The sequence below is a fragment of the Bufo gargarizans genome, chromosome 6 (assembly GCF_014858855.1).
Source record: "Bufo gargarizans isolate SCDJY-AF-19 chromosome 6, ASM1485885v1, whole genome shotgun sequence".
NCBI lineage: Eukaryota > Metazoa > Chordata > Amphibia > Anura > Bufonidae > Bufo > Bufo gargarizans.
In genome coordinates this window covers 75,706,584-75,732,620 of record NC_058085.1, presented here as the reverse complement: position 1 = coordinate 75,732,620, position 26,037 = coordinate 75,706,584, and the positions used below count along the sequence as shown (strand labels likewise).

General features: G+C 41.8%; 1 non-coding gene across 1 annotated transcript; it reads right to left on the bottom strand.

Moving 5' to 3' along the window:
* Nucleotides 1-9,921: 9,921 nt before the first annotated feature.
* LOC122942767 lies at nt 9,922-10,112 on the bottom strand. Its single transcript, XR_006390699.1, has one exon. It is a non-coding gene; the product is annotated as a U2 spliceosomal RNA (small nuclear RNA).
* Nucleotides 10,113-26,037: the final 15,925 nt, after the last annotated feature.

Here is a 26,037-nt window from a genome sequence, read left to right as displayed (position 1 = left end):
CCAGAACAAAAAATGTGCTTTGACGGACACTAAATATCTTGCCCAGCAACAACAGTACAGCGGTGGGTAACGAGAGATTTAGAGGGATTTAAATTTGAGGCCTAGTATTTAGGCGCTGGGTCACCGGTATGGATTTAGTGACAGAATTAGACTTGGAAATGCACAGAAGCGTGTGTGTGAAGTTATTCTGAATGACCCTATGTGCACCTTCAATATTATATACCCTTTTAGGGATAGATTTCAAATAGCTCTGATATAGCAGAAACCACTAAATTATGAAATTGCTAAATTGGGAATTGTACTTCAACCCAGAACAAAAAATGTGCTTTGACGGACACTAAATATCTTGCCCAGCAACAACAGTACAGCGGTGGGTAACGAGAGATTTAGAGGGATTTAAATTTGAGGCCTAGTATTTAGGCGCTGGGTCACCGGTATGGATTTAGTGACAGAATTAGACTTGGAAATGCACAGAAGCGTGTGTGTGAAGTTATTCTGAATGACCCTATGTGCACCTTCAATATTATATACCCTTTTAGGGATAGATTTCAAATAGCTCTGATATAGCAGAAACCACTAAATTATGAAATTGCTAAATTGGGAATTGTACTTCAACCCAGAACAAAAAATGTGCTTTGACGGACACTAAATATCTTGCCCAGCAACAACAGTACAGCGGTGGGTAACGAGAGATTTAGAGGGATTTAAATTTGAGGCCTAGTATTTAGGCGCTGGGTCACCGGTATGGATTTAGTGACAGAATTAGACTTGGAAATGCACAGAAGCGTGTGTGTGAAGTTATTCTGAATGACCCTATGTGCACCTTCAATATTATATACCCTTTTAGGGATAGATTTCAAATAGCTCTGATATAGCAGAAACCACTAAATTATGAAATTGCTAAATTGGGAATTGTACTTCAACCCAGAACAAAAAATGTGCTTTGACGGACACTAAATATCTTGCCCAGCAACAACAGTACAGCGGTGGGTAACGAGAGATTTAGAGGGATTTAAATTTGAGGCCTAGTATTTAGGCGCTGGGTCACCGGTATGGATTTAGTGACAGAATTAGACTTGGAAATGCACAGAAGCGTGTGTGTGAAGTTATTCTGAATGACCCTATGTGCACCTTCAATATTATATACCCTTTTAGGGATAGATTTCAAATAGCTCTGATATAGCAGAAACCACTAAATTATGAAATTGCTAAATTGGGAATTGTACTTCAACCCAGAACAAAAAATGTGCTTTGACGGACACTAAATATCTTGCCCAGCAACAACAGTACAGCGGTAACGAGAGATTTAGAGGGATTTAAATTTGAGGCCTAGTATTTAGGCGCTGGGTGACAGGTATGGGTTTAGTGACAGAATTAGACTTGGAAATACACAGTAGCGGGTGTGTGTGAAGTTATTCTGAATGACCCAATGTGCACCTTCAATATTATATACCCTTTTAGGGATAGATTCCAAATAGCTCTGATATAGCAGGAACCACTAAATTATGAAATTGCTAAATTGGGAATTGTACTTCAACCCAGAACAAAAAATGTGCTTTGACGGACACTAAATATCTTGCCCAGCAACAACAGTACAGCGGTGGGTAACGAGAGATTTAGAGGGATTTAAATTTGAGGCCTAGTATTTAGGCGCTGGGTCACCGGTATGGATTTAGTGACAGAATTAGACTTGGAAATGCACAGAAGCGTGTGTGTGAAGTTATTCTGAATGACCCTATGTGCACCTTCAATATTATATACCCTTTTAGGGATAGATTTCAAATAGCTCTGATATAGCAGAAACCACTAAATTATGAAATTGCTAAATTGGGAATTGTACTTCAACCCAGAACAAAAAATGTGCTTTGACGGACACTAAATATCTTGCCCAGCAACAACAGTACAGCGGTGGGTAACGAGAGATTTAGAGGGATTTAAATTTGAGGCCTAGTATTTAGGCGCTGGGTCACCGGTATGGATTTAGTGACAGAATTAGACTTGGAAATGCACAGAAGCGTGTGTGTGAAGTTATTCTGAATGACCCTATGTGCACCTTCAATATTATATACCCTTTTAGGGATAGATTTCAAATAGCTCTGATATAGCAGAAACCACTAAATTATGAAATTGCTAAATTGGGAATTGTACTTCAACCCAGAACAAAAAATGTGCTTTGACGGACACTAAATATCTTGCCCAGCAACAACAGTACAGCGGTAACGAGAGATTTAGAGGGATTTAAATTTGAGGCCTAGTATTTAGGCGCTGGGTGACAGGTATGGGTTTAGTGACAGAATTAGACTTGGAAATACACAGTAGCGGGTGTGTGTGAAGTTATTCTGAATGACCCAATGTGCACCTTCAATATTATATACCCTTTTTGGGATAGATTTCAAATAGCTCTGATATAGCAGGAACCACTAAATTATGAAATTGCTAAATTGGGAATTGTATTTCAACCCAGAACAAGAAATGTGCTTGAACGGACACTAAATAACTCGCCCAGCTACAGCACTAGGGACAGATTTAGCTGGATATAAATTTGAGGCCTAGTATTTAGGCGCTGGGTGACCGGTATGGATTTAGTGACAGAATTAGACTGGGATATGGCCAAAAAATAAACAGACTATTGCTGGTTAAATGCACTTGGTGTGACAGCTTCACCCTGATGTAGGCTTTAGCCAAAAAACAACCACACCATTGAGGGTTAAATGCACTTGGTGACAGGCGCAGCTTGCCCCTGATTTTGTATATGGCCAAAAAATGAACAGACTATTGCTGGTTAAATGCACTTGGTGTGACAGCTTCACCCTGATGTAGGCTTTAGCCAAAAAACAACCACACCATTGAGGGTTAAATGCACTTGGTGACAGGCGCAGCTTGCCCCTGATTTTGTATATGGCCAAAAAATGAACAGACTATTGCTGGTTAAATGCACTTGGTGTCACAGCTTCACCCTGATGTAGGCTTTAGCCAAAAAACAACCACACCATTGAGGGTTAAATGCACTTGGTGACAGGCGCAGCTTGCCCCTGATTTTGTATATGGCCAAAAAATGAACAGACTATTGCTGGTTAAATGCACTTGGTGTGACAGCTTCACCCTGATGTAGGCTTTAGCCAAAAAACAACCACACCATTGAGGGTTAAATGCACTTGGTCGCAGCTTGTGCTGGCGCACCACAAGACACAAAATGGCCGCCGATCACCCCAGAAAAATGAGACTGACAAACGGTCTGTGCAGCCTAAAAACAGTGAGCAATTGAGGATCAGCAGCTCAATGATCCACAGCTGCAGATCGATCAGTTAATCAAGTCCTTTGGAGGAGTTAATCTGCCTAATCTCGCCCTACTGTCGCAGCCGCAACCTCTCCCTACGCTAATCAGAGCAGAGTGACGGGCGGCGCTATGTGACTCCAGCTTAAATAGAGGCTGGGTCACATGGTGCTCTGGCCAATCACAGCCATGCCAATAGTAGGCATGGCTGTGATGGCCTCTTGGGGCAAGTAGTATGACGCTTGTTGATTGGCTGCTTTGCAGCCTTTCAAAAAGCGCCAAGAAAGCGTCACAAAAGCGCCAAGAAAGCGACGAACACCGAACCCGAACCCGGACTTTTACGAAAATGTCCGGGTTCGGGTCCGTGTCACGGACACCCCAAAATTCGGTACGAACCCGAACTATACAGTTCGAGTTCGCTCATCCCTAGTTCTGAGTCGTTGATAAAAAGAGGTAAAACTTCAAGCATCTCTGCCCTCTCTTTTTTATCAGTAAAACCATAAAAATTTTAAAACTGCCATCTAAAACCATCAATAAAAGCTTTGACCAATAAAATCCTCCCTGGTAAAATCTCATTAATATGTTCTATTAAAACATTTCCCTTGAATAAAATAGCTACACCCCCCGACTTGAAGGTCCGAGCTTCCCTTCAGTTTTGTATTTTTTATAGTTCTGACTGTGGGGGATGCAGCACTCCTGTAAAAAGAACACCGAAGCTGATAAAATAGATAAATAATTAAAAAGTGCGATTCGTCTGGATCTAGAATGCACGCTTCTGGTGTTCAGGGAAATGCCTTTTAAAATAGCCATAATAAAAGATTAAAAAGGGAGTTTATTATCTTACCTCGGCACAGTTCAGACAGCATCAGCAGGCTCAGAGAGTTCCCCGCCGTTTTCTTCACCACCTAGCGCCCCAGATGTTACGGTACGCACGGATTCTGCAGGAGAGGAGCTACCATCGCTCAGCAGACCCCCCTCTCCCATTAGCATGCACTCCAGAGACATCTGCCACACAGGGCTATTGTACGCAACTTTAGGTCTCGGAACCACAGCGTCAACCCTCTCCCGTTCCGGGGCAGAGGGCCCACTGAGGACAGTTTCTGGCACCGTGGTGACTGTACACTCAGTGTCACCACTCGGGTGAGAGGAAGGACCTGGTTGGCTGCCTCCGGGATCCGCCACTGGTCCCTCAGTTGGCATCCCCCTTAGCTTTCCGCCACCGATGTTAGGTCCCTCCTCTTTTTGGACGCCGCGGCTCCACCTGGGTCCTCTGGAGTGTGCCCAGGGACCGAGTGCGGGCCAGGCGGATCAGCTTCATTCGATCCACCCCCAGTCTCCATCTCTGGAGGGGGCTTACTCGTCGGCTGATCACTGGACTTCCTCTTGTTCCGCTTTTCCTTCGGCTCACCTGATTGGGGGGGTCCGCCCGTGGTATCCATATGTTCTGGCTCCTCTCCTTGGGGCTGTGGTTTGGCTTGATCTCGTCTTTCAGGTTCCGTCTGTCTCTCTGGCTGCTTCTGTTGCCTTGGCTGTGCCTCGGATTTTCTAAAAGGGCAATCTCGTGAGAGGTGACCTGTACGAGTACATGCATAGCATATTTTTCCTGTGGTACACTCTCGGATGTCGTGCTCAGTGCTACCGCAATTTTTGCATGTACTCATACAGTCGTTATTGTAATGCCCATACCTCTTACAAAGCCTGCAGTAAGGTGGCATATTAGAAAAAAACATGTCACCTACCATGTCCCCCAGTTTAAAACGTGCTGGGGGTAAGATGAGACCTCTTGGAAGATTGGAATCACGGTTACCAATAACTTTAAAAAGCCACTTTGACGTCCGGATCCCGGCGGTGTTTAAAATTTTCGTAACTGAAATGATTTTCTTAAAATATTGGGATAAAAATGTAGTGATGACATTTAAGTTAGCGAATGGCGAATAAATTTTTATAACCACAGTAAAAGCTTCATCAATTTCATGCTCGTAAATCTTAAGACCTCGTACTCTTTCATCATTTATGCATTGTGGAACCTTAGCTAAAAAACTTTTAAAAATACAGTTTTGAGTAAAAGTCACATCGTAAACACGCCTCTTCGGGTAGTCCTGTATGGCCAAGATCTCTTGCCTCTGTACGCCAAACACGCCATACAGGACTTTATCTACTAAATAAAGCAGGTTATATTTATCTTTTTTACCCTCAGTGACGTATAAACGGACGGTACCTTTAATTTTAGCATAGTCCGGGATCTGGTGCTCGTCATCTTCTTCTCTTCTCGGTACATTTTCTTTCAGCTTTTCTGTTCCGCCTCGGGATCAATCTTTCTTGGTTTCTTCTTTCCTTCCATCATCTTTTTTGAATTTTTCCTTGAAGCTCCGCCATTCTTTTTCTTTCCCATTGTCATAAATCCGACATTATCGCCTCCTCCGATTTCTCCGGCTCCTTCGACCCCTCCTCCTCCCGGGTCGTCGTCTGCCATAGCTGAAAAAATGGCGCTGTTGTATCTATAAAGCAAAGACACAATACTCCCCTGCAAGTCCTGAGACTCCCAGAGGTAAGGGGGATCGCAACTCGACGTCCCCGGGACTAAGCCTCTCTCCCAATAGCAGCAGGGGGGTGAAGTCCAGGCTATAAACCTGAACGATCCCCCCAGGCCGAGAGAGAGGGTACCCGGGTCCTACCTTCTGACGTCTGACCAAGTGCAGCACACAGGTTTGATTAACCATTGCAAGAAAACTAGCAGGTTAAACAAATCATCCTCTGGCACTTTTATTTCAAGAATATAGCATCAAAAAGCATCACAGTTTCACAAGATCTTACCATTTCTTCGTTTTCCAGATCCCCTCCGCATCAAATTTTTCACCTTTTTTAATATCCCACAAATAAACGATATACAACCGACTCAAAAATAGCCTGATACAATCATTTTCCTCCCACACTTCTCTTTTGTACACACACATATTCCTTGCATCCCACAACACTTCTTTCAAAACAGTCATTATCAACCACAAAACTCTACTCTCTTTCTTACCACTCAGACCAATGCCAAACAAAACAAAGGCAAAAGTAAGGTTACTAATCCCCATCAAGTCTTTCACTAAACCTCCCACCTTCCTTAATACATTTTGGGCAAAGCCACAATTCCAGAAGACATGAATAATGCTTTCCCTACCCCCACACCCCTGTCTTGGACACATATCACTCCTTGCCAAACCACAATTTTTTTGTACTTCTCTCACTGGCAAAGCCCCATGCATACTCAGCCATACCAAGTCTTTCTGCTTATTCAACATCCCATCCGTATCCATACTCTTCCACACTTTCTCTGCCTCAGATGACCGCAGTAAGTTAATTTCTTCTGCTATTTCTTCTTTCTTACATTCACTCAAAACTTTCTTCTTATTACCTAAATCATTCATACTAAACCCACTCAAACCATACTTTTTCACAAAGGTCTCCAATCCCACGTACCAATAAGGACACACAAAAGCCACAGGCTGCTTCAGACTCCTTTCACACCAACCCAAACGACACAACAACCATCCTCCAGAATATCTCATCATACATGCTACCTTACCACTCCTTTTTAACAGCCTCAGTACATTCACCATAAAATTATTACGCAAATATAACTCAACATCCGGAAAATTTAGACCACCATTCTCTCTAATTTTCACCACAGTCGAACGCCTCACCCGCTCTATTTTCACCCCCAACAAAAACAAAAACAGCACTCTATTAATTCTCCTCAGATTCACATATGTTGGTGGGAAAACATTCCCAATGTATAACAAAATAGGTAGAATGACACACTTAATGACCAAAATTTTCCCTGTAAAGGATGGGTCACGCAACTTCCAGAAATCCACCTTTCTTACCACTTTCTCTCTCACCTCTTCCCAACTCTCGTGACTATTCATTCTCTCATCAAACTTAACTCCCAACACTTTAATACTATTAACCACTTTCACACTTAAATCCGAAACATCACAACCACCCCCAAAACACTTCACTTCACACTTATCCCAATTCACTCTGAAAGCGGATGCGCCACAAAAAATGTCTGCGTGCAGTTTGGCTCTCTGCAGTTCCGCTTTGTTCTCACTCACCACACATACATCATCCATATATCCAAACACTATCACACTCTTACCACAACTTCCCGGAACACTCACCCCTCTCATAAACTTATCATTTCTGATCATAGATAATAATGGTTCAATAGCACAGGCAAAGGCAACCGGTGAAAGTGGGCACCCTTGTCTTACACCAGAATTAACTCTGATCCTATTGCTTTCATACCCATTCACTAACACACGACTCCCAATACCCTCATATAAACTTTTCACCGCTCTCACCAACACACTCGGAAATCCCATTCTCTCTAATACCTTAAACAAAAAACTATGTGAAAGCCTATCAAAAGCTTTCTCAAAATCAATAGAAAACACATTCACACTCCTATCTCTCTGTAAACCATCCCAAATAATATCTCTCAACAAACTCAAATTACCAGCTATACATCTCTCAGGCACCCCACACACTTGTTCCTCTTGCACTACTTGCCCAATCACCCTACTCATTCTTTTCGCTATCAATCTAGCATAACCCTTATAGTCCGCATTCAATAACGTAAATCATTCTTCTCTCCTTTCTTAAAAATTAAAACCACAACTCCTTCCCTCATAGACTCACTAATCCTCCCTTCTACCCACATATACCTGTAAATCTCTACCAGATCCTTACCCAAAATATCCCAATATTTAATATAAAATTCCACCGGGATCCCATCCCTTCCTGGAGTTTTATTCCTTGCCATACAATCTACCACGCTCCTGACTTCCTCTTCAGTTATCTCTTTTACTAAGCCTCCCAGCTCATCATTCCCAACCCTATTCCCCAAAGACCCAAGCACCTCCTCCTCCAGACCCACATCCCTGCTCTTTTCCCTATATAACTCCCTATAGAAGTCCTCCACTACCTCCTTTACCCCTTGCCCATGAACCTCAACCCCATTTCCATCCTTCAACCCCTCTAAATCCCCCTTCACATTCACTACCTTTTTAAAGAAAAAACGAGAACAACATTCATCCTTCTCCAATACATCCAATTTTGCTTGAAAAATAATCTGTTTACCTCTTTCACGCAATAAACCACTCATCACCTTCCGTTCTGCACACAATTCCTCATCCACATCATGACCTAATTCTCTCATTTTATACAAGAAATCCAACCGAAGGTTAGATCTAGCATACATATTCCTCTTTCTTGCTGCCCTTCTATAACCCATTCTTTTAAAAAACACTTTCACATTCTCCTTCACCCAATCCCACCAATCCAGAATACACTCATACTCACTCTTCTTCTTACACCATCTCCCATACATACTTTGAAATTGTTCCTTCACTTCCTCATCATCCAACATACGCACATTTAACCTCCACACTCCTCTTCCATACTTCCTTACTCCCTCCAATTCAAATTCACACTGCAACACTCATGATCAGAATAACTCACCCTTACTTGAGAATAATTTTTAACAGAAAAATCCCTAGAAACAAAAATATAATCTAACCTGGAGTGTATACCCCCTCTGTCAGCATGATATGTAAAAGGGAAAGGATTAATTTTACAAACACAAACGACATCTCTCAGCAAGTTATCAACCATACTTTGACGAATTAACTTACCGGTGATATCCATTTTATCACCTTGCAGGTGACAATTCATGTCTCCTACTACTATACATGGTGTTCTACCTGTCAAAAAAAACAGAATTTTCTCAAACAGCTCCTTTCTCAGGTTTTTCTCCATTGGAGCATAAATATTTATAACTTTAAACAAAATGTTCCTAAACTTAACATAAGCCATAACACATCTACCAGGTTCAATAACAATATAACGCTCTAACACAAAATTCTTATTTTTAAACAAAATACCCACCCCATCATTCTTATTATGTGATGAGGTGGACCAAACTGACTCCCCATATACCCATTCTGATTTTTTGGGAGCCACCTCCAACCCACACTCTTGTAAACAGAAAATATCACCAGGTCTGGCAGCAAGGTCCTCTAAGATGGCAGCTCTTCTTGCCTTATCCTTAATGACCCTTACATTAAGGGAAAAAACAGAAAATTTAGTGAAGGTTAGACATTAAGGTTATAACATAAAAGTCACGAGTTAGGTGGCATTTGCATCGCGTCGGCAAGCTGCTCCACTGCATCGGAGTCCAAAAAAGGAGAAGAAGCCCCACTCAAAGGGCTTAGAAGTTCATCAGCAATATCACCCAACACTGAAAAATAATTTTCCAACACAACACCCGGGGACTCTGGCATCTGTTGCCCACAAGGGGGCGTCGCATCCTCCGAGCATTCTGGACCAGGGTCTCTTTTAGGTCTTTTTGACTTGAAGGCCACCTCCTGCCACCTATCATCATCTCTGACATTGTCCTGACTGAAATAAAAAATGCTCTCTCCAGATCCTTCTGAGATAGCAGGTGTTTCAAGCAAAACTAGAGGAGGGGAAGGTTGGGCTACCTGCCCCTGCTGAACTCCCCCACTAGCCAGGGCACAGCAACTTTCCACTTGCTTGCTAGAAGGATCCTTGAAATCCATCACTCAATTTCATTCTGTTTTTTCATACTGGAATAGAAAGGGTGCACCGATCCTGGAGGTACTGCAATACCAGGTCAATGCTTGGAGTGGACAGAGCAAGCTCTTTTTCCATCTCCCTGTTCGAAAAATCCATTTAATATATGGTCCCCAGATAGGGGACGTATCAGATATTAAACTGATAAGAACAGATTTTTTTTAAGTTGATTACCCCAAAGGGGTAAATTTATTAAAAATCAACGTTTACATAAATAAGATACATCATACTCATAAAATCAATTTACATAAATTCATACATAAAATTGATTTAAAATAAGATTATATTACAGACCCCCATTCCCTTAAAAACCATTTGTGACACATAAAAGGCATATTTTTCTTGTCAATTAAATAATATTTATACATTTCTGCTAAAATCAATCTTAAAACATCGTCCTCAGAAATCGCATCATGTTTAAAACATAAAATATTCCTGGCCATCCACAGAGCTTCTACCCTTTTTCCTTTTAAATTAAAATTAGTCACTATTTCCTCTAAAATTTTATAATAATTAGGTAAATTAAAAGCATAAGGTGAATTTAAAACTGTCTTAAACCACTGATTACGCCGCATAAAATAGGACCAATAATTATCTTTAAAAAGGGTATTAAAACACAAACTAAAATATTTAATTAAAAGGAACTCTTTTATATCTGGGAAGTCCTTACCACCTTTGTGTTTGGGAAGCATTACCAATTCTCTTCGGAGTTTCTCCATTCTCGATCCCCATAAAAAGTTAAAACACACTTTATTAATATTTTTTAAAAGGTGTTTGGACGGCGGAAAAACCATACTTAAATATAATAAAATTGGTAAAATTATCATTTTTAAAACTAAAATCTTCCCTTCCATCGTTAGACTTCTCAGAACCCACATACCTATTTTCTTACCTATTTTTTCTGTCACCGTGTCCCAGCTCTTAAGACCATCATTTGACTCACTGAAGGTGATTCCTAAAATCTGCACAGACTCAGCTTCGGCAATAGGGATGTCCTCTAAAACCATTTCACCAATATTTAAAATACTACTTTTATTAAAATTAATTTTAAAACCAGAGGAGGAACAAAAATATTCGATTTGCTTAGATGTTTTTTGTATTGACGGGGTGTCCCTACCGATCACCGCCACATCGTCCATGTACCCCACTACTTTAGCCTCTAGTCCCCCCCCCCGCCTGGCAGGGGGACTCCGCGTATTTGTTTGTCTTTGCTGATCGCACATAAGAGAGGCTCTAAGGCACAGATAAAAAGTAGTGGGGACAAGGGACACCCCTGCTTCACTCCAGATTTCAAAAGGACATCCTCAGTCTTAAAACCATTTACTAAAATCTTACTTGTGCAGCCATCATAAAATGCTTTTAATGATCGTATAAAATCATCCGGTATACCCATCTTCTTTAAAACTTAAAAAAGGTAAAAATGTGATACACGATCAAACGCTTTCTCAAAGTCCAAAGATAAAATTGCTACTTTCTCCTTCCTGTCTTTAGTATTATTAATTATATCTTTTAAAAGGTTCAAATTCTCCAAAATACTTCTCCCGGGTATCCCGCAGACCTGATTTTGATGGATTATTTTGTGGACTATCTTCTTCATTCTGTTTGCACATATTTTCGCCATTATTTTATAATCACAATTTAAAAGTGTAATCGGTCTCCAGTTTCTTACATCTGTCTTGTCTCCTTTTTTGTAGAGTAGGGACACTTCTCCTTTCTTCTAGGAACCCGGGAGAGTCTTGGATCTAAAAACCTCTTTAAAAAGACAAGTCTTCCCTTAAAATACCATAAAAAGTAGCATAAAACTCTATGGGTATACCGTCTGGCCCAGGAACTTTTTATTTTTTAAAACTCTTAATAGTCTCTAAAACTTCTTGTTCTGTGATGTCCTGTAATAAAAGCTTTTGTGATTCATCATCTAAAACAGTTTCAATTACCTTCAGTGAGCGTTTCATAAAATATTTGTCAACTTTTTTCTCATTAAAAAGATCTGAATAAAACTCATGCACTTTACGTAAAATATCTTTTATATTACTCTCACCTTCAAGCTCCTCAATCTGGGTATGTTTTTCTTGAATCTTTAAAAAAAAAAGTACCTGGAACAGGTCTCGTTTTCTTCTAGATGTTTTAATTTTGAGCGGAAAATAATTTCTTTCCCTTTCTGTTCCAGGCACTGTGCTATTTCTTTTTTACTTTCTTCTATTTCTTCATTAATATCTATACCCAGATCTCGGAGCTTGTATTGCGTCTGCAAACGGGTATTTAATTTCTCATAAAAATCTCTTTTTTCCTGGGCCTTCTCTCTTCCTACTCTAATAAAAAAGGTTTTAATTTTTTTCAGCATTTTCTCCTACCATAGCGTTATCGGTATTTGGGGATTTCTTACCCGTTTGCAGCGCTTGTAAAATGCAATAAAATCTGATAAAACCTTCGGATCTTTTAAAAGGGAGATATTTAACCACTTCAGCCCCGCTAGGTGAAACCCCCTTCATGACCAGGCCACTTTTTACACTTCGTCACTACACTCCTTTCACCGTTTATCGCTCGGTCATGCAACTTACCACCCAAATGAATTTTACCTCCTTTTCTTCTCACTAATAGAGCTTTCATTTGGTGGTATTTTATTGCTGCTGACATTTTTACTTTTTTTGTTATTAATCAAAATGTAACGATTTTTTTGCAAAAAAATGACATTTTTCACTTTCAGCTGTGAAATTTTGCAAAAAAAAACGACATCCATATATAAATTTTTCGCTAAATTTATAGTTCTACATGTCTTTGATAAAAAAAAAATGTTTGGGCAAAAAAAAAAAATGGTTTTGGTAAAAGTTATAGCATTTACAAACTATGGTACAAAAATGTGAATTTCCGCTTTTTGAAACGGCTCTGATTTTCTGAGCACCTGTCATGTTTCCTGAGGTTCTACAATGCCCAGACAGTAGAAAACCCCCACAAATGACCCCATTTCGGAAAGTAGACACCCTAAGGTATTCGCTGATGGGCATAGTGAGTTCATAGAACTTTTTATTTTTTGTCACAAGTTAGCGGAAAATGATGATGATTTTTTATTTTTATTTTTTATTACAAAGTCTCATATTGCACTAACTTGCGACAAAAAATAAAAAATTCTAGGAACTCACCATGCCCCTCACAGAATACCTTGGGGTGTCTTCTTTTCAAAATGGGGTCACAGTATAACTACCCCGGCAATTTAGGGGCCAAAATGTGTAAGAAATGACCAGTGAAATCCGAAAGGTGCACTTTGGAATATGCGCCCCTTTGCCCACCTTGGCAGCAAAAAAGTGTCACACATGTGGTATCGCCGTACTCAGGAGAAGTTGGGGAATGTGTTTTGGGGTGTCATTTTACATATACCCATGCTGGGTGAGAGAAATATCTTGGCAAAAAACAACTTTTCCCATTTTTTTATACAAAGTTGGCATTTGACCAAGATATTTTTCTCACCCAGCATGGGTATATGTAAAATGACCCCCCAAAACACATTCCCCAACTTCTCCTGAGTACGGCGATACCACATGTGTGACACTTTTTTGATGCCAAGGTGGGCAAAGGGGCGCATATTCCAAAGTGCACCTTTCGGATTTCACCGGTCATTTTTTACAGTTTTTGATTGCAAAGTACTTCTCACACATATGGGCCCCTAAATTGCCAGGGCAGTATAACTACGCCACAAGTGACCCCATTTTGGAAAGAAGACACCCCAAGGTATTCCGTGAGGGGCACTGCGAGTTCCTAGAATTTATTTTTTTTTGTCACAAGTTAGCGGAAAATGATGATGTTTTTTTTTTTTTTTTTTTTCTTACAAAGTCTCATATTCCACTAACTTGCGACAAAAAATAAAAAAATTCTAGGAACTCATCATGCCCCTCACAGAATACCTTGGGGTGTCTTCTTTCCAAAATGGGGTCACTTGTGGGGTAGTTATACTGCCCTGGCAATTTAGGGGCCCATATGTGTGAGAAGTACTTTGCAATCAAAATGTGTAAAAAATGGCCTGTAAAATCCGAAAGGTGCACTTTGGAATATGTGCCCCTTTGCCCACCTTGGCATCAAAAAAGTGTCACACATCTGGTATCGCCGTACTCAGGAGAAGTTGGGGAATGTGTTTTGGGGTGCCATTTTACATATACCCATGCTGGGTGAGAGAAATATGTTGGCAAAAGACAACTTTTCCCATTTTTTTATACAAAGTTGGCATTTGACCAAGATATTTATCTCACCCAGCATGGGTATATGTAAAATGACACCCCAAAACACATTCCCCAACTTCTTCTGAGTACGGCGATACCAGATGTGTCACACTTTTTTGCAGCCTAGATGCGCAAAGGTGCCCAAATTCCTTTTAGGAGGGCATTTTTAGACATTTGGATCCCAGACTTCTTCTCACGCTTTAGGGCCCCTAAAAAGCCAGGGCAGTATAAATACCCCACATGTGACCCCACTTTGGAAAGAAGACACCCCAAGGTATCCAATGAGGGGCCTGGCAAGTTCATAGAAATTTTTTTTTTTGTTTTTTCTCACAAAGTCTCACTTTCCGCTAACTTAGGACAAAAATTTCAATCTTTCATGGACTCAATATGCCCCTCAGCGAATACCTTGGGGTGTCTTCTTTCCAAAATGGGGTCAGTTGTGGGGTGTTTGTACTGCCCTGGCATTTGAGGGTCTCCGCAATCATTACATGTATGGCCAGCATTAGGAGTTTCTGCTATTCTCCTTATATTGAGCATACAGGTAATGAGATTTTTTTTTCCGTTCAGCCTCTGGGCTGAAAGAAAAAAATGAACGGCACAGATTTCTTCATTCGCATCGATCAATGTGGATGAAAATATCTCTGCCAAAAAAAAAAAATGGAGGGGAAAGGCGTCTGCCAGGACATAGGAGCTCCGCCCTACATCCATACCCACTTAGCTCGTATGCCCTGGCAAACCAGATTTCTCCATTCGCATCAATCGATGTGGATGAATAAATCATTGCCGGGATTTTTTTTTTTATATATATATATATATATACATACAAAGTGCTTGCCAAAGCATAGGAACGCCGCCTCCTCCTCAGCTCGTATGCCTCGGCAAACGTATCTGTCACTGCAGAGGAGAAAATCCCGTCTTGCAGCGCCGCATACACCGACTTGCGTGTAATCTGACAGCAGCGCAATGCTTCTGTCAGAATGCACATCGGTGCTGCAGCTAGTAGATCGGTTGGTCCACCTGGAAGGTAAAAAGACAAAAAAAAAAAGAAAAAACCAGGCCACAACGCAATAATTTTATTAACTTTGGAACAGAACATGTAACTTTAACTTTTGGAACTAAACATTAACCTGTTTGCTTACCTGTTTTTTTTTGTTTTTTGTTTTTTTTGTTGTTTTTTTACCTTTATAGAACAAACCTCTCCTTCCCCATGGGTCAATGTGCAAAGCGCAAATCGCCCAAAGATGTGGCGAAGTGCGTTATGCACTTTGTCCCATGTGAAAGGAGACGTTTGCAGCAGCTGTGAGTGAATGGGCCCTAATAGCCCTGGTGAGATGATCCCTATGCTAATAGTGTACCTGTGAGTGGTACTTCCGGAAACACTCTCCAAAGCATAGGGCAGGGTGGTCCGGACAGTCAGGACAGAAATAGCGGGTGTCACGCCTTATTCCACTCCTGCTACAGACACGACATTTTTTTCGGGATGGCGGTCGGTTTGAGGTACCAGCAACGACACTGGGGAAGTGTCGCTCGTGTAGACGGCTAACTACACTGGTGGATGGGGCCACGGAACCTCCTGGATACAGGAGGTTCGCGATGATCTCTTCCTGAAATTTGAGGAAGGATCCAGTTCTCCCAGCCTTACTGTAGAGAACAAAACTATTGTACAGAGCCAATTGAAATAAATATACAGACACCTTCTTATACCAGTGTCTGGTGCGTCAGGAAACTAAATACGGAGCCAACATCTGGTCATTGAAGTCGACCCCTCCCATGTGGAGGTTATAGTCGTGGACTGAGAGGGGCTTTTCAATGACACGGGTTGCTCGCTCAATTTGGATTGTCGTGTCTGCGTGAATGGAGGAGAGCATGTAAACGTCACGCTTGTCTCTCCATTTCACCGCGAGCAGTTCTTCGTTACACAGTGCGGCCCTCTGCCCCCTTGCAAGACGGGTGGTAACGAGCCGTTGGGGGAAGCCCGCACGACTAGTTCGCGCGGTACCACAGGCGCCAATCCGTTCTAGAAACAAATGCCTAAAGAGGGCCACACTTGTGTAAAAATTGTCCACATAAAGATGGTACCCCTTGCCGAATAAGGGTGACACCAAGTCCCAAACTGTCTTCCCACTGCTCCCCAGGTAGTCAGGGCAACCGACCGGCTCCAGGGTCTGATCTTTTCCCTCATAGACCCGAAATTTGTGGGTATAGCCTGTGGCCCTTTCACAGAGCTTATACAATTTGACCCCATACCGGGCGCGCTTGCTTGGGATGTATTGTTTGAAGCCAAGGCGCCCGGTAAAATGTATTAGGGACTCGTCTATGCAGATGTTTTGCTCTGGGGTATAAATATCTGCAAATTTCAGGTTGAAATGGTCTATGAGGGGCCGAATTTTGTGGAGCCGGTCAAAAGCAGGGTGGCCTCTGGGACGGGAGGTGCTGTTATTACTAAAGTGCAGGAAACGCAGGATGGTCTCAAATCGTGTCCTGGACATAGCAGCAGAGAACATGGGCATGTGATGAATTGGGTTCGTGGACCAATATGACCGCAATTCATGCTTTTTTGTCAGGCCCATGTTGAGGAGGAGGCCCAGAAAAGTTTTAATTTCGGAAACTTGGACTGGTTTCCACCGGAAAGACTGGGCATAAGAGCTTCCCGGGTTAGCGGTTATAAATTGTGTGGCATATCTGTTTGTTTTGGCCACAACTAAGTCTAAAAGCTCCGCAGTCAAGAACAGCTCAAAAAATCCCAGGGCCGAACCGATCTGAGCTGTCTCAACCCGAACTCCAGACTGGGCAGTGAAAGGGAAAACTACGGGTGCGGCGGAAGTTGGGGACTGCCAATCAGGGTTTGCCAGCACCTCTGGGATTCTAGGGGCTCTACGGGCACGTCTTTGCGGTGGCTGCGACGGGGTCACTACTGCACGTGCCACCGTACCAGCTTCAACTGCCCTTCTGGTGCTCGCTACTTCACCAGGTTGTACGGCAGTGCTGGTACTAGGTCCAGGAAGGGCTGGGCTGCTGGTGTATGCCTCACCACGTAATCCGACAGCACCAGCCCCACTCTGCTGCTCTTGAAGCGGATCCTGCGCAACCTGCGGTCTAGCGACACGGGGCCGGGTACGCCTGCTGCTATCAGGGACCTCAGCCTCCTCGTCCGAACTTTGGGTCAGAGAGCCACTGCTTTCTACAGGTTCGTATTCTGACCCGCTCGATTCATCAGATGAGGGTTCCCACTCCTCATCCGACTGGGTCAGAAGCCTGTAGGCCTCTTCAGAAGAATACCCCCTGTTAGACATGTGGGCAACTAAATTTCGGGGTATTCCCTGAGACTACCCAAGAAAAAAAAAGCAAGCCTGTCTTACAAAGGGGAGCCTAGCGAAGTACCGGAGGCCGCTGCGGTTGATAAAAAATATCAAAACTGATTTTTTTATCGCCGCAGTGCGTGTAAAGTGAATGTGCAGTGATCAAAAAAGAAAAAATTTTTTGTCACTGCGGTGGGGCAGGCGTGGGCAAACGCACGTGTGGGCGACCGATCAGGCCTGATCGGGCAAACACTGCGTTTTGGGTGGAGGGCGAACTAAAGTGACACTAGTACTATTATAGATCTGACCGTGATCAGTTTTGATCACTTTCAGATACTATAAAAGTACAAATGCTGATTAGCGATACGCTAATCAGCGAATAACGGACTGCGGTGCGGTGGGCTGGGCGCTAACTGATCGCTAACTACCTAACCAAGGGACCTAAACTATACCTAAAACCTAACGGTCAATACCAGTGAATTAAAAAAAAGTGACAGTTTGCACTGATCACTTTTTTTCCTTTTCACTAGTGATTGATAGGGGCAAGAAGGGGTGATCAAAGGGTTAATTGGGTGCTGGGAGGTGATCTGGGGGCTAAGTGTAGTGTAGTGGGTACTCACAGTAATGATGTGCTCCTCTGCTCCTCTCCTGGAACCAACCGACCAAAAGAAGGAGCAGAGGAGCACAGCAGCCATATAACCCCATCATATTTACTAATATGATGGGTTATCTGGCTGCTGATTCATTCTTTTGAAAATCATCAACCTGCCAGCCAATGATCGTGGCCGGCAGGTTGATGACGAAGTTCTTCTTTGAATTTTGCCGGCCCGCGATGCGCATGCGCGGGCCGGCATACCCGGAAATCTCGCGTCTCGCGAGAGGACGCACCGGCGCGTCCAGCCAGAACAGCACGACCGCCGCGAAGACGCAATCCTGCGTACGGCGGTCGTGAGGAGGTTAATTTCCAACTTACTTTCTTTTTATTATTACCACCATACTGTACCTTAAAAAATAATAATTTATGATCAGAGAAAATATTGGATAAAAGCTCACAACTAAGAGGCAGTATTTGATAAGAACAGAAGATAAAATCAATTCTTGATTTACAATTAATATTGCTCCAGGTAGCGCCGGCCTCTTCTGGCAAACTGCTATTACATTTTTTAAAAACATCGGTAAGTTTAAAATCTAAAATTAAATTCTTTAAAATTGAGGAGGTTTTATCTATATTCCTACTTAATGAGCTTGAGAACCGGCGCTCCCCTCGTAAAATACAATTAAAATCTCCTGCTAAAATCAAAGGGTCAGAATCATTAATAAAAAGGGATAAAATTTCTAACATTTTTGCTCTTTCATTTTTATCCGTAGACCCATAAAAATGTAAAAACTGCCATTTAATACCATTAATAAAAGCTTTCACCAATAAAATTCTCCCCGGTAAAATTTAATTTACCTGATCAATAAAAACATTTCCTTTAAATAAAATGGCCACCCCTGCAGATTTCGATTAATTAGAACCGGACCACACTGAAGGCCCTTGCTTCCAATCTTCTTTATACTTTTTGTAATTTCTCTTGTATAGTATGCAGCACTCTTGTAAAAATACGACTGTGGCCGTTAAAACCGATAGATAATTAAAAAGGGCCACTCTTCTGGTTTTAGAATGTATACTTCTAGTGTTAAAAGAAATGCCGGTAAAAGAATAAAAATAATAAAATTATCGTCTTCTTACCCGGGCACAGCTTCAGATCATGTCAGCCTTACCAGAGGGCTCGCTTTCACTCGTGTCGCTTACATCCCCGATGAGTCCCGATACCGTGCTCATAGGAGAGAAACTTCAATTGCTCAGCTGACCCCCCTCCGGATTTAAAAAGCCGGCATAGCACGTATCCCAGGGTGGACAATTGGGGTCCACCGCAGGTATCGGAGCTGCTTAATCGCACCCCCCCCTTTACGGGGAAGGGGTTTCATCTAGGATGGTCTCTGGTACCTCGCTCTGCTCCGTGACCGTCTGCTCCTCCTCCTCTTTTGCAAGAGGAGGAAGATTTTGTTGTGGGCCCGGAGGGTCGGCCGCTGGTCCCCCAGCTGGCTTCTTCTCCAGGCTCGTTTTTGTCATATCCGCAAAGCTTCAAAGTTTTTTTGAATCCGCAGCTCCACCTGGATCCTCCGACGTGCTTGCCGGCTGACCAGGGACCGAGTGCGGGCCAGGCGGATCACATTCGGCTGGCCCCTCTCCATTTCTGAAGGGGGCTTGTCCGTCCGTTGATCACTGGACTTCCGCTTGTTTTTCTTCCTTCTCTGCTCCCTCGGGTCACCTGGTTGGGGGGGTCTGCTGGTATCCATCTCATCAGCACTCTGTTCCTCTCCTTGGGACTCCATCTGGGGTTCAGCTTGCTCCTCTGGCTGCTTTGAAGGCCCTGGCTGTGCTCTGGGTTTTGTATAAAACCTGTAGGGACAATTCCACAAAATGTGACCAAATTGGTGACAAGCATGGCATTTCACTCCTGCTGTACATCTTCTTATATCATGTTCTCTACTTCCACAATTCTTACACATGCATTCACATTCTTCAGTATTATGTCCATATTGAGTACACCGTCTACAGTATGGTGGTATGTTGGAAAAAAACATATCTCCCACTGCATCCCCCAGCTTAAAGCGAGCTGGGGGTAACCTAAAACCACCATAAACCTTGGGATCACGGTGACAGACAACCTTATATAGCCATTTCGATGTCCATATCCCAGCGCTATTATTTATTTTGCTTACTGATAAAACCTTTTTAAAATAACCCATTAAAAAATTAGTAACAATCTTTTCCTCAACAAAGGGGTTATACATTTTTATTACTACGGTTTTATACTCCTCCATCTCTTGTACGTAAATTTTTAACCCGTCTACTCTGGCATCTTTAGTTATAGTGGGGATTTTTGCTACAAAATCTTTAAAAACACTATTTAAAACAAAAGTAATATCGTACACACGTCGCCTGGGATAATCTTGGATGGCTAAAATTTCCTGCTTTTGAACTCCGAAGACACCAATCAATACATTGATTATTAAATACTCAAGGTTGTACTCTTCCTTCTTTCTCTCTGTGACGAAAAAACGCACAGTATTCTTCACTTTCGCATATTCTGGCACTTGGTTTTCTTCTTCTCTTGGTATATTTTCTTTAAGTTTCTCTGTTCCTCCTCTGGTTTCTCCTCTGCCGTCTCCTTCTGCTCTGAATTCGTCTCCTCTGGGTGATGGTCCAACTCCAGTTCCTCCTTCTCCTCCTACTCCTCCTCCTCGTCCTCCTCCACGTCCTCCTCGTCCTCCTACTCCTCCTCCTCGTCCTCCTCCACGTCCTCCTCGTCCTCCTCCACGTCCTCCTCGTCCTCCTCCACGTCCTCCTCGTCCTCCTCCATGTCCTCCTCGTCCTCCTCCACGTCCTCCTCGTCCTCCTCCACGTCCTCCTCGTCCTCCTCCACGTCCTCGTCCTCCTCCACCTGAATCATCTGCCATGGTGGTATTTGGCGTTTTGTTTCTATAAACAAAAGAAACAAATGCTCCCCCAGTCGTCCGTAGACTCCTGGAGGTAACGGGGGATCGCAACCCGACGCTCCCGGGACTAATCCTCTCTCCCAATAGCAGCAGGGGGGTGAAGTCCAGGCAATAAACCTAGGACGATCCCCCCCAGGCCGAGAGAGAGGGTACCCGAGAGCTACCTTCTGACAACAGACTAAGTGCAGCACTCAAGATTTTTTTTTTTCCCCTCAGTTAATAGACATTATTGCACTAATCAGTCCACTCTAGGCCGTGGCTCAAACCATATAATGTCTAATATACATCATAGGAACCCTACTAGAAACAAAACAAAAAGCTTAGATAAAGATCAAGATCTACTCACAAAATTTCTCCATTGGGATACCTTCCATATTTCGTCCGCTTTTTCTTCTCCAAACTTTTTCTTATCCAGCAAGAACATCACGAATACTCTGGATAAAAATACTTTTGCACCTTCTTTTGGAGATAAAAACACTTTTTTAAAAACTACTAAATTTCTGATATCCCATAAAACTTCTTTAAAACTGGTAAAAACCAAAAAACTAATACGTGAGTTAGATAAAACCCTAAAATCTTGACCAATAAAAACCTTCTCGTAATTAAAACTTTTCCATCCTGTCAGTGCAATAAAAAAACCTTTTAAAATACTAAAAACTTCTTTAGCGTAAGAGCAGCCCCAGAATAAATTATAAAGATCTTCTGTGCCTCCACAGCCTTCTCTGGGACATTTTTCAGGCACTTTCACCCCCCTTGAGTTCATAAAAGACCTTGTTGGAAGGCATCCATGAAAACAAAGCCAAGCGACATCTTTCTGCTTATTAGAAAGGCCTAAAACATTAAAAAGTTTCCATATTTTTGCTGCCTGTGTGGTATTGCAGAATGGAACATCATATTGGATCTCGTCTTTTCTCCCTACTTTTACAATTTCACTTTTTTCAGTTTTACTTAGGAGACTTAGTCCATGTTGATCATAAAAGGACCTGAGTATCACATAAAATTTTGGTATAACAAGCGCCATTGGTCTACCCAGTTCCCTTTCACACTATCTCCATTTTATGAAAATCCATCCTGCCAAATACCTACACATGGCAGCAGTTCTATTATTGCACTTTAAAATCTTAAAAACCACTAAAAAATAATGCATTTGAATAAAAAAAATCTACATTGGGGAAATCATATCCACCAAACTCTGTCTTTGTCATCACAGCAGTCCTTTTAACTTTCTCCATTTTGGATCCCCAGAAAAACACAAAGAGCCTTCTTGTCATCCTCCTTATCCACAATTTTCCCAGCGGTAAAATAATTGAGGTATATAAAATAAGAGGTAAAATCACGGATTTAATAATTAAAATTTTCCCTTTTAAAGATAACTGTCTTAATTTCCAGAAACACAACTTCTTTTCCACTTTTGCTTCTAGATTTGCATGGCTCTTTGTACCTTTATTGTCTTTCTCGAATATTACCCCTAAAATCTCCGCCTCCTCTTTTTTTGGAATCCCAGTCACATTAACATCCATTTGTTTCCCGTAGTTCACAAGTTGGCACTTACCCCAGTTCACACTCATCCCTGCAATACTACAAAAAAAAAATTTAAGATGCAAATTAACTCTATTCAAGTCAGCTTGGGATTGGCATGCGAAGACCACATCATCCATATATCCAAATGATTTGATTCTTTTTCCAGAACCTCCAGGCAAGAAAATCCCATCCACACATTTGTCCTTCTGAATGGATTTTAAAAGCGGCTCCACAGAGCAGATAAAAAGAATTGGGGAGAGAGGGCATCCCTGTCTGACTCCAGACCTGACTTCCACAGCAGAACTAACATTCCCATTTATTAAAATGTGACTAAAAAAATCTTTGTACATACCTTCAATCACTTTTAAAATTTTCATAGGGATCCCTATCTTCTTCAGTGTACAAAACAAATATCTATGTGGAACTTTATCAAAGGCTTTCTCAAAATCTGTTGTTTCAATAAATAAAGGGGTATCATTAAAACCAGCATAATAAATAATATCTCTTAATAAAATCAGGTTATCGGAGATCCTCCTACCAGGGACTGCGCAAACCTGGTACTCTCCTACCATAAAACCAATCACCTCAATAAGCCTTTTTGCAAGATTTTTGCGATAATTTTATAGTCGCAATTAAGTAAGGTTATTGGACGCCAGTTCTTAAGCTCATTCTCATTACCTTTTTTATGTATTAATGTAACAATCCCTTTCCTCATCGAGGGAGAAAAAAAACCATTATTAAAAACATACTGAACAACCTCACACACCTTTTCCCCTAAAATATCCCAATAAATAGAATAAAACTCAGCAGGGAGGCCATCACTTCCAGGGGTCTTCCCTTTTGCCATCCTCTGCACTGCATTCCTGACCTCCTCCTCACTGATATCCCCTGTCAGAAAATCCTTCTCCTCTTTTGGAATATTGTCGGATAAGACACTACAGTACTCTTGCATCTCCTTATCAGAAGCCTGACTCTTATTCTTAAAAAGTGTCTCATAAAAACCACAGATATTTTGAATCATCTCATCACCATACACTTCACCTTTAGGAGTTAAAACAGACTTAAAAACACCCTTAGGCTTAAAACTCTTTTTAAAAAAATATCTGGAGCATTTCTCATTCTCTTCAAGGTGTTTAACTTTGGATTTGTACACTATATTTTTCCCTTTTTCCTTCAACTCCTTCTTTCTCTCCTCTTTTATTTCACTAATCTCCCTATCCACCTCCCAACCACAATTTCTCAACTTATAAAGCGCTTCCAGCCTGGAAATCAAACTTTCCTCCTTCTTTCTCTTTTCCTGTGCTCTTTTAATACAGACCTGCTTAAAAAAGAAAGCAAACCTACTCTTGGCCCAGTCCCACAATCTAAAATGCTGGTAAAACCCCTCTGTTGCCTGACACAGAATAAAAACATTTCTCTAAAATCATCTTTAACCTCCACTTCCTGTAGCAAACTTACATTCAGTTTCCAAAAACCTGTACCAAACTTTACAGAATCTTTAACACATATCTCAGCAAAAACCACTTTATGATCTGATAGACTGGTCATCATATGGTCACATTCATCCCATCAGAAGTCAGAATATAATCTATCCTTGACTTGGATCGCCCACTATCCGCCAGATAAGTATATCTCTCGTCTGCCTTGACCATCAGTCCAGCATCCTTGAAATGCAGATCCTGCACCATCTCATTAAGTAAAATAGAAGTCACGTCTGTTTTAACCTCTGAGGCACTCTGTCTATCCTGTATACTTCTTATACAGTTAAAATCACCTAAAATAATAGTAAAATCTCTGCCAGGCATAAAAAGTTTAAGAGCTCTTAAAAAAGACAACCGTTCACTTTTATCTGCAGGTGCATAAACGCTAAAAACACTAAAACGCTGCCCTAAAAATTCCAAATTTAAAAGAATACACCGCCCTGGCACCACAATTTTATATTCCAACACATTAATACTATTATTTTTCAATAAAATCCCCAATCCTTCATTTTTATTGACAGTACAAGGTGACCAGTAAAAACTACCAAAAGTCCATTCTGACTCATGAGGTGCAGATCTTATAGCACACTCCTGCAGGCAAATTATATCTGCTTTCACACTTGCTAAATAATCAAAGACAGCTGCTCGCCTAGTGCTGGATCCCATCCCACGCACATTCAGAGTGGCAACTACCAGACTCATGAGTAAAAAAATATATGTACTTCCAGCCATTTTACTGATTTAAAGAAGTCTGGCTCAAACTACTACTTTCCATCAATAAATTAAACTCAGGCGATCCTTGATCAGGATCCCTGTCTCCCTGACTGAAACCAGGATAAGCAGGGTCACCCTGGTTTCCAGACCAAGCTCCATCTTCACCTTTTTTATATCTTTTTGCTTCAGCAGAAAACTCTTCCTCAATTTCTATGTCCTCCTCACTATTAACTCTTTGCCCAGGGGTTAAGGGAGCATTAGAATCACATTCACCCACTTGACACTCCATATCTTCCCCCTCACCAATCTCATGATCCGGGCACTCTTCACTCTCCTCACTGCTAGAGATCTCTCCAAGCATATCAACCTCCTTCTGGGGCCGTCTCTTCTTCTTCTTCTTTTTCCCAGCCTTTGGCTCCGCCCCTTTTTTTGAATTTCCCTCCAAAACTTCTTTTCCCTCCATATTTCCCTGAGTACTATCCTCCATTTTCTCCTCCATACCACTTACACCATTCTCACCAACGGTCTCATTTTCCACATTTGAAACATTTTGGACAATCACACTTGTTCCCCCTTTCACTCTATCTGCATAAGTACCACCTATTTTATCCTGGCCACCTCTTTTATCCTTTGGATTATCAGCATGCGATTGTCTGGTACTAAACAGATTACATTTCCTAGCCAAATGGTCTCCACTCCCACAAATATCACAATACTTTTTCTCAACACAATCTTTTACATTATGACCTGTTTTTCCACAGTTCCTACAGATTTGCCCCTTCACAGGACACTCCTCCTGTAAATGCCCATATGTAAAGCAATGCCTACAGTACTTTAACTGACCCTGGTAGAAACAGAAACCCCTCTCTCCGCCAATAGAAAAAAACGCAGGAACCGATACATCTTTTTTAAATCTGACAAAAAATCTTCTTTTCCCATTTAAATAACCATGCTTGTTTGTGAGTCTCCTATCAAAATTAACTTCGTCACAGTATCTTCTTAGAAAAGCACTTACAGTCATGTCATCCACTTTGGGGTTATACATATGAACAATTAATGCTTGTTTTACCATTAGAAAAGATGGCGTAATCCTCACGTGTTCCAGGAAAACCGGTTTCTTCTCCTCCTTCATCTTGATCAGATCCATATAAATCATTTGACACAAACCCTCGGAACAAACGGTCAAATCATAAATTCCCTGCTTAGGGAAATCTTGCAATGCAAGTACATCCGTTACCTGTAAGTAAGAAATCTTCTTCAGCAACTCTCCTACAATCCGGTCCAGTCCAATATTCATTCGAAATCCATCTTCAACCTCCAGTCGAATCGTGTCCTCGAGACATTTTGAA